Below are 12063 nucleotides of genomic sequence, written 5' to 3'. Positions count from 1 at the left end.
ACCTGAGTCACTACTGGCAAACAACCTTGGAGTCCTTCAAATAATTAGAGGAGGAAGTTAAACCTGTGGCATTGCCCATGGCCTTTCTCTGATAGCACTGTGGCCATAGCATGGCTCTAGGATTAGTAATAGGACAAAGAGCCTTTCACCTATTTAAATCATGAGCTTAAATCTAACCCTGATGGGAACGTGGGCTTCCTGTACATGAGACGTGAGAGATTCCTTAGAAAATGCGGGTCTGTGAAATTTTCTTTTCCTTTTTTCTTTTTAAAAACATCCTTTGACTACCACTAAAAAGGTTATCTATATTCTTAACTGTTTTGTATCTTTAGTGACATAAGGAAAAAATGATGAAAAACAGATAGGAACCAATTTAAGTCTCATTCAGGATTCTCTAGCATCGTATTGAAAGCTGAGGATGAAGTGAGGATCTGTGAGCAGGTGTATTAAGGTGTCAGGCTGTCCAAAGAGCCTCACAGGAATGGACGTGGAAACATCCAGATGCAATGAGAAAGGCAAGAAGGGAGTCACTCACTTAATACACAAATTTAAAATGACTAGGGCTCAGTCCTCACTGAAGGGGGCAAATCAAGATTATTTTACAAAGCACCACTCTGGAGTATTAGGAAAGACCAAATAATATTTTGACATCCTCTAAGATATATTTGAGGTAGGGAAAAATAGTGAGAGTCAATAAGGAGGACGGATATCAGGACCACCATCTGAGTTATGCTCCACATTTGATGTGCTCCAGCAAGCCAAACAATATCTGTTTCCTAAAAGGGACAAAAGCCTCCATTCTTATTTAAAAAAAAAAAAAAAGTGACTACACAATTCAGTCTGAACACGTACACCCGACAATTAAAATCTCAAGGACAGTTACAAGTGGGTCAGTCAACTTCCCCTCCTGTGCATTTAAAAGAAGGGATGTCAGGAGACCCTGGTGACACTCTTGCCCCTCCCATGTTCTCTGTGGGAGCTTTCTTACACTCCCACCTTAATCTCCTTTTTAATAAATTTCTGCTTGCTTGCTTACTTATCTCACTGTTTGTGGGTCTGTGGAATGCGATGAACCTGATTTCTACCAGTAACATATTCACAAGTATCTCACTTCTAAGTCCGGAGAAATTAACTCTTTCCTAATAATATTTTCCCCTTAACTCAATCTTGTTCTGGAGAAGTCCACTAGTGAGATTGCTTAATCTCTACAAGTACCTGACATACAAGTAATTGGGGCAATCTTATTGTATAATTAGCCTTTTCTTTTAAATCTTGCTGAGAGTCAGGGACACATTTGATGAGAGCTATGGATTCTTTCTCTGGAGGAATGCATGCCCACTCAAAATGTTGTATGATTTTAGGGAACTCATGGACCTTCTGAAGCTCTTTCATGTACTCCTGGTTTAAACAAAAACAAAAACAAAACAAAAAACAGCTAAATTCAGAATTTCTAAAAGCTAAGTTCCAAATGTATTATTCAGATATAAATAATTAGTCACTTATTTTACAGATGGGTTGAAATAAATTCCAAACTTAGCTAATTGGAAAGGGAAAGTTCAGCAATCATGTACATTTTAGAATTTATTTCTAGTAAGAATGAAATGCTGATAACAGTAAGACCTAAAAACTCTGAAGTGATGGCTTTGCTTCAAGCACTGTGCAAAGCACTTGGCATATACTAGTTTATTTAAATCCTCACTCTGTGTTGTAAGTTTTGTAGCTTCTTGTAAATAAGTGGTAAAGTAGGTTTCAGGTGGTTAAAAGATCCACCCAGTGTCAAAGAGCTGATAAGCAGAGTCTGAACAAAACAGGGAGGACCTTCACATCTAAGGTCTTTCAGAAGCTGCAGGAAAACATCCCCAGCCGTTTGCCTTTAAAAGAAAACACTTTGATCTGGTTCTTAACAGCCAGCTCTAGATGACAATAACTTCCAAAAATAAAAAATAGCTTCCAAACACATAAATCTTTTCCTTTGGCTCTGCACAATAAGGTTTTGTGTTGCTTAGGGTGGTCTGAGGTGTCCTAAGCTTGCTTTCATTCTGTACTTTTTGTTTTGGAGTCTAAACATCACTTCCAAAAAACAGGATCAACATGCCAGCTGGTGGCTGACAGAAGTGGTCAGGAGGCTGGGACGATGTTGCAAGGCATGATGCAGGAGTGGACACGAGTACCAGACACCTCCCCTCAGATCCTCTGTAAACCATCTCCAGTCTATCTGTGCTAATGCCTCACCATTTGAGGATAATAAGTTTGTGATTGATAAGTTTGTGACTCTCTCCAGAGGGTTCTTTAAAACATGGTAGCTCCTACATCAGGGAATCACAACTCCCCTTCTTTTTCTTGAATTGCTTAGCTGGCTTTCTCTTGATTGCAGACAAGTGCATTACCCCACCTAGCCTAATGCTCTGGTTTGGGCAGAACAATTTTGGAATTATTTCCATGAATCCATAACAGGGTTGGCCTTGAGAGCAGGCTGAGTGGATAGTTGCTTCCATGGTGCAAGGCAGGGCTCTGTGTCCATAAATATCACACTGTCCCCAGCACCTGTCACATCAATGTCACTCTGTTACATCAGTGAGAGATTCTGTCCTTTAGGGCATATTGTTCCATCCTACTATCATCCCTTTTAAAAGTGCCAACACCACCACACAGGCCCCCAGGGTAGAACCAGCATTTCTTGGAAGAGTTATTGGGAGTGGCATGGCTTGGGAAGATGACAGGAAGTCTGAGGCTGAGGTCTACTGGGAGGTGATGAGAGAGGATAAGAAAAAAGCAATACAGCCAGGTGCAGTGGCTCCTGCCTGTAATCCCAGAGGCTCAGGAGGTTGAAGCAGGAGGATCAGGAATTCAAAGCCAGCTTCAGCAATTTAGCAAGGCCCTCAGCAACATAGTGAGAACTTATATCTAAATAAAATACAAAAAGGCTGGGGATGGGGCTCATTGGTTAAATGCCTGGGTTCAATCCCTGGTACCAAGTGGGGAAAAAAGAAAAAAGGAGAAAGCAATACAGTAAAATTTGGTTTTCTTCACAAATCCAGACCCTAGGTTTCTGAAGGAAATGCAACCTTCTGCTGTGTGGAATGCAGGGCCTGATTCACAGAGGATTTTTTTTTTTTTTTTTACCTTCACAACACAATGGTTCTTGACAATGGACTCATCTACTGGAGGTCCCACAGAGAATCATCAGGATTTTTTCCTATCAGAGGAAGAGTAAGGGTCAAATTAGGACATTTTCATTTCTTGATTTTGTTAGGAAAACATTTATTATATACTAAATAATGTTCAGTCCCATTTTATGCAATTTGACCATTTATATATGTAATTTTAAAGATAGAGTGAAATAATACAGATAAAATTTTGTTAAAACTTTAGTGACTATTGGGTGGCTCTACATCTTAGTTTTTAGACTCGTGTAGCACAAAGTGAAAAAATCAAGTAAATGATTTCATTTTGCTGATTTCAGCAAAAGAGTAAGCTAGTCTGTAAGAGTTCTCAGAGGGACAATCGGTTCTACCCACAGTCACCATTAACTTTACAAGTAATATGTTATAGGAATTCCCCCTGTGGGGCATTTTGCCTTTTCCACTACAGAAAAAAAGCCTATAAATGATGGGGACAACTAGGATCAGTTCAAACAGCATCTTACTTGAGAGCACAAAATTTTCTGCTGACACATTTCACACACACACAAACACGCAAAATACACATAAACATGTACATAGAATCTTAAATCAGAAAACACTCGCTACTTTTGTGCTGCCTCAAAGAAATGCGAGCTGACATTTCAGAAAAGGCTAGAAAAAGGCAAAATGGACCAATGGATCTCTAGATACTAAGTTCACTCCCTACCATAGATGAGCACTTGGGAAGTACAGGCTGGATGAATAATAATCAAAGGATCAAATATATACTGCTCTTAAAATTACTGAAAGAACAGGTTGACTACATGCTTTCCCTTTAGGTCATACATACATTGTTTGCAAAACTCACTTTCAATTTTGGGGCCACATTGATTAATGATTAATTTCTATGTAAATACACTAATGATAGAACCCGTCATACTAGTTTTACTTATCTCTAGTTGCATATTACAAAATTAGAATTTTTTTACTTTCTGCTATTGATTTCCAAGTCAAATTCAACTATGAGAGAAACACGGGAAGATGCATATTAGCTTTTTAAAACTATAAACATATAAACAGAAGCTTTAGTTTCACAACCACATGGATTCCCAGGGGAATATAACTTAATTAAAAAGGGTAGGGTAGAATTAAAATAGAATAGATAGAATTAAAAGGGGTAGGATAGAGCTGGGTTATGGCTCAGTGGTCGAGCACCTGCCTAACATGTATGAGGCTTTGGGTTTGATCCTCAGCATCATATAAAAATAAATAATAAATAAATAAATGTATGTATTGTGTCCATCTACAACTAAAAAAAAAAAAAAAAAGGTAGGACAAGGATGAGGCCTGAAAGCCTATTAGCAGATGTGCCCTAATTACAAGCTCATGTGATCATATTTTAAAAATTTCCATCCTTGTCTGTAATTCCACATCCAGGAAATTATTCTTTAAAATAATAAGAGATGTAGGAAAGTATTTGTATGTGAGAATGTTTATCTCAGTTGTATTTAAATTTCCAAAACCTTACAAACAACCTAAATGCCTAATGATAGGCAATACATATAAACATTATTGCACACACAAGCAATGAAATGACCCATTATTCACACTAATATACACAAAGAATAAACTCTTAATTTCACAGGTAAACTGAATGATGCTCATTTATCCAGATATGACCAACCACTTTTACTGAACTAAGATTGACTTTTTTTTCAACTTTATTGAGGTTAAAGTAACCAAGATTGACAATTTAAAAAGCTGCATATATTTAAGATGTAAAACCTAATGATTAAATATATGTGTATATTTATAGTTGTACATGTGAAATATTTACCACAAACTAATTAAAATATCCATCACTTCACTTTTTTTTTTTTTGCTACAACCATTATGAAAATAGTATGGTAGTTCCTCAGAAATTTAAAATTAGAACTAGTTTATGATCTAATAATTCCTCTGCTGGTTTTATTTCCAAAAGGAATAAAATCTGCACTCCTTTGTCCATTACGGTATTATTCACAATAGCCAAGATGTGGAATGAATCTAAATGTCCACTGACAAATGAATGCATAAAGAAAATTTGCTATAAATTGACAATGGGATATTAGGCATTTGTGGTAACAAAGACGAATCTGGAGAACAGTATGCTAAGTAAAATCAGTCAACACAACAAGACAGATATTGCAAGATATCATAGATATGTAAAATCTAAAAATGTTCAACTCGTGGAAACAGTTGATCTCTTAGAAAAGAGTTGCCAAGGGCTGGAGAGAGGGACTGTAGGGAGATGTTGGTCCAGGGTTATAAGTTTAGTTATGCAGTATGAGTAAATTCTGGTGATCTGTTGTACTTCTATGTGACTATTATTATTAGTTAAAGATATTGAATTGTATATTTGAAATACGCTAGGCAGGGTAGGTCTTAAATATTTTCACCACCAACAGGAACAACAGAAAAGGAAATTGAGAATGACTCTGTGAAGTGAAAATTTACAAGCCTTCTATGAAAATGGACTGGCATGAGAAGACCAGAAACCTTGTCAACTTTTAAGAGAGAGTAAATTGCCCACATCTATAGCAAAGCAGAAAGCTGGGGTGGGGATGGGGAGAATTTCTTGGCTTGAGCAGAAGCAGAAATCTGAAAGACTAATGGCTGAACCTGAATCAGCCAAGCACAAGTTCATCAACCTAAGCTATCATATTGCTTGCATAGGACCAAAAGTTTATTTTTCACTGATTAGTGAGTGGAAGCTTCCAAGGACAGTGAGGCCAACTGCAGATAATAAAAAAGCTAATTTTGGTTTGTAAAACTGAGCCGTAGGGTGAGTAAGATTGCTTTGACTGCATTAATTAGTTACAATAATAATAAAAATTTAAGTATCTCTAGATCTTAAAAAATATTATAAAATATATAATTATATATGTGTGTGTGCATATATATATATATGCACACACACATTCATAAACTTATCTTCTCTCTAAAAAATTTGTTCCTGGGCATGGTGCATTTTATTGAACATAACAAAAGTTTCCGTCAAATCTTTGCTTAAGTCAAATCTTTTTCCATTTGAAACTCACTCAAACAATGAGTCACTGAATTTCTTAGTTTCTTATTTTGAAATCATGTCTTTCTGCTGGAGGCAAAAGGGCATAGAGATCGAACACTGTTCCACTTCTAGTCTGCCAGCATTAGCTGCCTGGCGAGCCGTGTCTGACATGTCACAGACATGTCACAAACATTCAATTAGCATTGCCTGCTGTTTTTCCTCCTCTGGAATGGAGAAGTAGGATCCTAGGTTGTTTCGGGGCAGTTTTAGCTCTATTCTAGGTCTTGATATCCCCATAATTTTATTCTCCTTCCTTCTCCATGGAATCACCAAACTTCAGAGTTAAAAACCTTCAGATAGCTCCACCTACTGTCAATCTCTTTACAAGTTATTGGCCAGTCTCAGTTTGAATCCAAAGTGCAAAGGAACTTATCTACTTCCAACCCTACCCCGACAGCCCTTTGCCTTTGGCCAGCTTCAACAATTAGGGAAAATACTGAAACTGAATCCATATATTGAAATCATTTTTTGATGGTCCTTGTTTCTTTCCCTCAGAACCATATTAAGTCAGTGTTGTTTCTCTGGGATAGGAGATCCCCCTTTAACTATCCCAAGGTTGTCTGGTCTCTGCTGAGCCTTTTCCTTCCAAGTTTGGACAGTGAGTTTTCCTATGCCATGGTTTAAGGTCAGATCAACACAGTATTAAGTGGGTATGATCACCTCCCTCTCTTTAGACACTCTATATCTGCTAATTTAACCCAGTTTAGAATTTTGGAGGTATCATGTTACACTTGATTTGGAAGCCCCCAGTTCTACGAGTTGTATTATTACCCACAATTCTTTTCTGTACAGTTTCATGCAAGACTCTATTTATTCCTGTTACATTTCATCCTTTTAAGATCGAGCCTTTATTCCTCTGCTAGGACTTAATAAGTATGTTTTATATGTGGCTTGTGCTCATTGACAATGATGAATGTTGAATAGCTATTGGTGCAGGACAGAGGTCTCCAGGTTGACGTTGATCCGTTATTTAGCATCCTTGGAGAAAAGCTGTTTATCCAGCTACAAATCCTCCTACAGACACCTCCATTCAGCATTCATGGCTCTGATTTGATAACCATCATGGACAGACACTGTCAGATATCTTACTAAAATATGGATGCACAGTATCTGCTCTCCTCCCTGCTCAATTACTCAAAGAGATGAAGGAGCAGAACTGACCTACCAGTTTTCAATGACTCTATTTTCCTAAAGATTTTCAGACCATTGTGTTTTTCCATTCAAAAATATGTGTCTACTGTCTGCTAGGTTTCAGGAATAGTGCCAGACACGGCTACAGAGGGTCCATGCCCCCAGGGAGTTTATTACCTTTAAACAATGTATTCTAGACTTTTCTCCTTGAAACAATACCAAACTGTTCCCTCTCTTTCAGGGTTTGGCACAGAGTCAAGCACATAGTAAATCCTCAATGTATATCTGCTAGAGTAAATTTAATAATTATTGCAACTGGCATTCATTGAGGCAGATACTATGTGCATAATGGATTTGGATTATGCATTCAATTTTGAGGACAGAAGACAGACTTCTCTCTCATGTTGCAGATAAGGAAACTGAAGCACAGTGTGGTTAGGCAATTTACCTAGCTACACGTTTGGGGAATGGTGTAATCTTCATACCCAGTCATCTGACAATAAATGTCACACAAGCTAAGTCCCTACACTGTGACTGATGACCCATTTACTCAGATGGAATTAATGAAGAATGGGTCTCATTTGGTAACCTAGAATTTTATAAGCCTCAGGGGAAAAAAAAGTTTTCTAAAAGAATTTAAGCAAAGAACCCACAAACTCATCTAACTGTGGTGGAAAGATAAAAATTTTAGAGACCTTTTCATTTGAAAATAAGGTATTCTTATAAAACAATTAAATATAAAATTAAGATTATTTTATCACCATAATTTAAATTCTCTCAGCACAAAGCAGTGGCAGGACTCCCTTGTTCACATCACTGCCCTGTCACAAAAATCAAATCACTTTAGATGTAGAAGGTTCCTTAGAAGTTGTTCAATAAAGTATCAGATGAGTGATGGTATCAGGTAAATTTTAAGCCCCTTCCAGCTTCAAAATTGTGTATAATTTGCAGGAAGAACATTTTTCAGTCACATGAAGTTTGGGGTTTTACCATCTTAATTTAACGGATTTTTTTCCAATCTGAACATCTATCTTTTGCAACAACTAATTTAAAAAAACATGATAGAGATGTGTTTTAATTATTTACAAAAAATTAATTTTTTTTTCAGTAACTAAGGGGTCAGGTAAGACCCTTCTGGGATTCCTTATAATGTATGATGACACTTCCTATTAGCATATTCACTCTTGAGCTTATTTCATGATATATTTTTTTGTAATGCTTAAAAATTATACAGTTGAGTTGATAGTCTCTAAATAAACAAGACAACCCTGGCTTTACTCTTATAATTAAAAAGGCCCTAGATAGGCAAGCCTACAGGTTATCATTAGGAAAGAAACATTAGCCACAACCAACATTTCCATCTGTTCTAAAGATTTCCAATACTGAACTACTCCATAAAATAGTTGGCAAGGTACAGATTAAATATTTCATAATCTCACCTTTTGGAATGATCATCTTGTCAATCTTATCCAGAGACTTGCCTTTCTAAACCAGAGGAAGTACCCTGGAGCCAATGTGTTCCTCTGTGTATCTAAAATTAAGCATCCAGTTGGTGGTTAAATTAAGATCTGACCTTGTACAACTGAAACACAAGTGGTCCCTGGCACACGGTCAAGTATTACCCATGACTTCTCTAGACTCTCATCAAAAGAAACGCAAGCCTACAGAGGGCTAATAAGATTATCTGTGTCCTGATTGGTTCAAACAGCTCCCCTGAAAAGAAATGACCCGCCAGTTCAGTTTCAGGGAGGGTTCCTGCTGCAGGAACAAAACCAAACCACTTAGAACTAAAGCACCTTTTAAAATTATGTATCTAAGACATAAATCTGTGATTTAGGTATCTAGGGACCCTCATTTCTTTGGGCAAATTTTTGCCCACAGCATTTCTCATTTTTTATTGTTTAGATTTGGGTCAATTCTAATTAAATACAGCCTTCATATACTAACTGCCTCTTTGATTTGCATTTAATGATTGCCTATCTAACACACAGATGGGAACAGGGCACTTCCTGACATCTATACTGACCCAGAGTTTTTAGGTCAAGTTATATTACAGACCATATAGTCTAGAAAAAAGTAAGTCGTTTTTAAGGTCAAGTTTTAGCATGTAAGGAGCAGATGTAAAGAAAGCAAAAAATTGAGGATTTTAATTTAGGAGAGTTGTTTGATGATGTGATGATGATAATGGTGATAAAGTCTTCTGTCTCTGTCTTAGTAATTTTCTAATGAAAACACTGGGCTTCAAGTTAGTTTTTGACATGGCTATCCTTGGGCTAATCCAGGCTACTCTCAGCATTCACAAGGTTTCTGTCCCTTCTACCACACTAAAACAACTCTCCCTGAAGATCTCTGGCCTCCTGACTTTAAAGCTGAAGGTGCTCCTCACTTCTCATTTTACAGGTCCTCTGTGACATCTGTCGTAAGGTTCCTGCCCTTTCTCCTGCCTCAGTAGTCTCTGGGCTCCTGGGAGCATGAATTGCTTTTCTTTCTTTTCTCAACTTTCTGGTCTTAGTGTTTGATGTTAATGAATAAATATACAGATAGTAGGGACTTTATGAGTTTGATTTAAAATTTTGAAAAAGCATAAATGTGAAATGAGAGGTCCTGCTTCCTCTACCTGGGATAGAGAGGGTTCACTTTAGTCATCCTCAGAGCAAACTCCAAGAAATATTTCGTGTTTATGCCACCGTTGACTCTGTATTGAAAGTGTCAAGCATGGAGATTAAAAACACTTTTGCTAATTATTATCTAATAATTCAGAATTATTCAATAATATTTTTCCTGGAAAGCACTACTATTACAAAATGTTTTAACTTTTATACAATGCTTTTATATTTATAATATTGAAAATTCAAATAAATTCATTTAAAGTGTAATGCAAAGCTATGGGAAAAAGTGTACTCGCCACTTTGAAATGTGGTTTGTCATATTTCAGTGAAATTTCTGTTTCTAAATCAATTTATACCTGTCTTACCCAGTTATATTATAGCTCTTAGTACAGATTTTTCTATATCATACTATATGTTAAATGATGCTTAAATGACAGAAAGGACAAAGACGAGTAGACAGTGAGAGAGAGACAGAGAGGCTGCGTGATAAAAGGAATGAGAACAAGTTACTAAAGACAGTCCTGCAAATAAATCTTGCTTTACTACTTGCTGTTTCTGTACCTTCAATTAATTATTTAAATTTTTGATATGAAATTTATTCATCTGTATTATGAGAATAATAACACAATGACCATGGCACCCCCCATTTTCATGAGGTCTATTCCTGAAGTAGTTAGTTATTGATACACACAAATAAAACGTACTTTGAGTACCTCAAATATTTGAAAGAATGATCTGTTCCTTATGTTAATATTTTCTTCCACATTTGCCTGTTTTGGAAGCTGGCTCTTCCTGTGGGTTTTCTCAAAGTGGAAACAAAATGATCCCAGATTTTTGCACAATGTTCCTCTGGTTTGTCTGGTGAGGGTGTGTTTAGGGAGAGCTGTGACTTAATTGTGAAGGGTTACTGAACACTGCTATCATGCTGAAGGTACATTAAAGACACTGACATCCAAGTACACGTGGCTTTTCTCTATAATTAGGAAGACATGCATGTCCTATTTCAAGCTGATAATTATAGTAAATGATACTGAAGAGTCTTAGGTTAAAATGGTTGGGGCATAGTGTTAGAGGGCCTGTCCTTGGACTTATTCATTTCTATTTTGGGAATAAGGACTGTATGCTTCCAGGGGACATCGTCATGGCATCTTGGCATTCGGATTTAAGGCACCTGCCACTGCCCCACTCCCCACTTTGTCCACAGGTACTCTGTGTTCATGAGAACAGGCGTGAGGCTTGTTGGCTTTTGTGGATTAAAAATACTGCTATTGCTATGATTAGTCATGTAGTCACATTCACTTCCCTTGCCCCACAGCGCCAGTCATCACGTTCCTATTGACCCAGCCCAACCCACTCTTTTTTTTTCCAACCCACTCTTTATAAAGCCTTATCAGAAATGCAGCTTTATCTCTGTGCCCTTAGAAAAACTGAAATATTCAAACAACTTGGAGAGTCCTGCTCTCTTATATCTTATCATTTTGTTGTTTAGTAAGAAATACCTATATATGTATCTCTCTTGGCTCCATATTTACTTCCGTGGATTTTAGATTTTTCTCCTCTTTTCTCCTCTCTTTTTGCACAGGTTCATTATTTTGCATTTGGGGTTTGTGATTTAAAAAATTCAGATTTAGTTTCAACTGTGCATAAAGAAGACTGTAAATGTGAGAGGAAAAAAATCTGTTTTTCTCAGTATGTTCCCCAGTGCCTTGGTAGTTTGCTTTGGCTGGGCTGTGCGCTGTTTTCTGATGGAAAACCCAACAACAGAATCTATGACTCCAATGCATTAGCATGATCACCTCCAGGAGTGCTGATGTCATAGGTCCTTGGAAGGAGCCCCACTGTGGACATCATTCTGGTCATTTCGTTGCCATGCAGCAGCACAAAGACAAGGTGACAAGAGGGCAGTCTTTTAGTAAGGTACTGTATAGGTAGACATACTAAATCCATGATGAGCAAAGGGAGAGGGGAGTATTCTGTACGGGGTTTCATTTTTACTTACCCTTTGTTAAGGGTGGCTGGCAAAGGGGTTGACACGTAGGAAGCACCCTTCAAATACACCTTCAGTGATTTTGTTTAACACTGGGGACTTGTC

General features: G+C 37.3%; 1 protein-coding gene across 2 annotated transcripts in view; it reads right to left on the bottom strand.

Annotated features, from left to right (window-relative positions):
* Asb15 (ankyrin repeat and SOCS box containing 15) overlaps positions 1 to 10825 on the bottom strand; it is a 33683-nt gene extending 22858 nt beyond the window's left edge. For both annotated transcript variants that reach the window (XM_076861925.2, XM_076861932.2), the window contains exons 1-3: positions 10685 to 10825; positions 8802 to 8893; positions 3124 to 3196 (exon numbers count right to left, since the gene is read on the bottom strand). The gene's annotated coding sequence lies outside the window, so the exon portion shown is untranslated. The remainder of the gene's footprint in view (positions 1 to 3123; positions 3197 to 8801; positions 8894 to 10684) is intronic.
* Between the last annotated feature and the right edge of the window lie 1238 nt (positions 10826 to 12063).

This window comes from Callospermophilus lateralis, chromosome 1 (genome assembly GCF_048772815.1).
Source record: "Callospermophilus lateralis isolate mCalLat2 chromosome 1, mCalLat2.hap1, whole genome shotgun sequence".
In the NCBI taxonomy this organism is placed as follows: domain Eukaryota; kingdom Metazoa; phylum Chordata; class Mammalia; order Rodentia; family Sciuridae; genus Callospermophilus; species Callospermophilus lateralis.
This window is presented reverse-complemented; position numbering and strand designations above follow the sequence as displayed.